Source organism: Pinus tabuliformis, chromosome X (assembly GCF_031772625.1).
Source record: "Pinus tabuliformis cultivar Carrire ecotype Pingquan chromosome X, CPIR1, whole genome shotgun sequence".
Taxonomy (NCBI): domain Eukaryota; kingdom Viridiplantae; phylum Streptophyta; class Pinopsida; order Pinales; family Pinaceae; genus Pinus; species Pinus tabuliformis.
Genome location: NC_142308.1, coordinates 640,599,175 through 640,602,073, shown reverse-complemented (window position 1 = coordinate 640,602,073; position 2,899 = coordinate 640,599,175).

Here is a 2,899-nt window from a genome sequence, read left to right as displayed (position 1 = left end):
GCTTCTAGGAAATCAGAGAGGGAGATCTAGCACTATTCTGGGAGGATAGGTGGCAACAAGAACCAATTGTGCTAAAAGAGGACTTTCGCAGCCTTAAGAGTGAAACAGACATCCAAGGCTTAGGTAAGGTAAAATATTTCTGGGATCACTCTTTCAATCGTGAAAAGTGGAGAGTCTGGAGGAATATTAATTGTGATGACAATAGTCTCCTGAAACCAAAAGCAGAAGAGCATAGAAGAATACTGAATCAAAGAATGATCTTAGTAGCACGGGGGCAGGATCAACTAAGATGGGGCAACAATAAAGAAGGCACCTTTAATCTTAGGGAAGCAAAAAGTATTCTCTTAGAGTTGGATTCCCATCTTCCAGACAAATCCTGGCAGAAACTTTGGAAGAACCAAGGGTGGATGAAGATAAAACTCTTCATGTGGATAGTTCTTCAAAAGAAAATCTTGACTTGGGACAATATTAGAAAAAGGGGCATTCTGGGACCTTCCATTTTCCAACTCCATAGAGCTCAGGAGGAAACAATGGATCATTTACTCAACAACTGCATTTTCTCCTCCTGGTTATGGGATAAAGGGAGTATTATTCACACCCTTAACAACTGGAGCAGAAATTTCTTGGACAACGAATTCCTCAGCTTAGCTTGGGCCCTCACACCAAGCTTCATCATATGGAATGTCTGGAAAGAAAGGAATGAGAGAATTTTCAAGAATGAAAAAAGCACCCCTCAAAGTCTGTTTGAGCTAACCTTGAAGAAACTTAGGGTATGTTAGCTCCACAGTGCACAATCAAGCCATGAATCCTCCCTTAGAGGCAGATTTAAGAATTCTTAGACATCTCGGAATGTAGGGGCTCATATCTCAAAGCCTACAGAGGACAGAAAACTCAATGGAGGTGGAGAAGGACTTTTGGCATCCTCCTATGACAGGTTTTTTGAAATTAAACATTGGTGGTGCTTCAAAATGGAACTCGGGAATTTTTGGTTTTGCATGAGCTTTAAGGAACAAAGAATGAATCATCATCTGTATCTTCCATGGTCATTTAGGAAAAGCAACCAAAAATATGGCAGAATTAATGGCATTGGAACAAGGTTTAGAGTTCCTAAAGCGGGACAATTGCTTAGAGGTTATTGTTGAAGCAGACTTAGAGTTAGCCATCAATTCAGTGAAAAGAATTAGCTGTGGAATTGAACCAGAGAAAGTTTCAAAACATTGGAGGCTCATCAGGGTTTTCCAAAGAATTCAAAGTCATCTTCTGGGTCTTCGCACAATCAGTTTTAACCACGAGTGGGGAAAAGCCAATAAGCTGGCAGATATCCTGGCTAACCAAGGAGTGAGTTTCAAGGAAGGCAATGCTTAGAGGAAGTGGCAGGAGCTACCTCAAAGTAAACTAAAGGCTCTATGTAGCGATAAAACTATAGAGGATATGGACATATTTGTTAAAAGAGTAAAGGAAAAGTGTACATAATGACTAAAACACATAAAGCTCCACCTTTGTTCTTCAGTCAGGTTTTCAGAAGTCAGCCTCAGAAAGCCTCGATCATCATCAACAGGTTTTCGTAGTTCTCCAGGAGGGATCACTATAGAGAGACTCACAACAATCCAGAGTTTTATAACAGATACGGACATAAGAATAAGTGGGACGGAAAACATGGCTTTCCCGGCAACCGCATTTTCCTCTTTTTCTGTAGCGGAAAGGAAATCAACTGTACTTATAGTTTTCTAGTGATCGCTCAAAACTTAAGCAGAAAGTGGTTTTAGCGTTTGGGGAGCGATTTCAGTGGGGATCCTACACATGGAAGGAGAGAGAAAATGTAAACTGCCCTCCCTGAGCACTATTGTTTAGGAATCTAGTGATGTGCGATATGGCTCACGACCGTTGGATCTAATGGATCAGATCTATAGTTGGGAATGAACGGGCGGTTTGGCGAGTGGGATCGTTAAACTTTGTTTAACTTCGTAGGGGTATTCTCTCTCGTCTGTTGTATGGCTCAGAGGCTTGAACGACTGTGGTTCTTAAGGCAAGTTTGGTGTGCTTGTGTTATCCTTTGTTTTTCTGCCCACTAGGTGCTTTCATTGTATGTATTTTCTAGAGTTAGGAGGCATTCTCAGCTAGGTTGAAGGTATGTTTTATGCGGTTGCCTTTTTTTCCGAAGTCCACGGTGTTAGTTGGACTTTTGTATTTTATGTAAATTCTTGTTGGCTTAATGATATAAAAGGCACTACTCTTTGTTATAGACATATTTGGGCACTGCAACCCCAATCACATATGTCCATAATCCAAGGGTTTCTATGTCCCTAAAAGTGTTGTTTCAAAACCTAAAGGAGCAAGGTCAGATGATTACATCATCTCCAAGAAGTTCTCCTTGAAAAACTACTCAGAACTGGTCAAAATTGGACCATACAAACTAATCAGTGCTAAGCGTGCGATGCATCTCACCTGCCACATGCAAAAAGTGCAATGCATACTGGAAATCCCTTCTGTAGGGTGCGATGAGCGAGAGAAGACAAATGGCAGAAGCAGTTTGCTAGGTGGAAACCTTGAGAATCTTCAAGAAGTTTCTCATTTGACCCTTGCCTCTCTAAATTCACCCAGCGATGAGTAAGAGATCATGAAATCTCCAAGTGGAACCAAGAACTATCAGAGAGATGACACTAATCAAAATCCCAGAAGTTGACTCACCCACCTGCAAACATTTATATATGGATCCCTCATCCCAGAGATCCAAGGGTCGGAATTTTGTAATTTGCAAGGAAGTGTTGTTGGTTTCTCTTTGAAGACATTGTTGGATGATCTTGCTTTGTATGAGGTGAAGAGGGCTTCCATGTTGGGAGGATGGCGCTGGGTCAGACCAATGGGTTGTAATCCTCTCTTCTACTACTTCTATCAATAA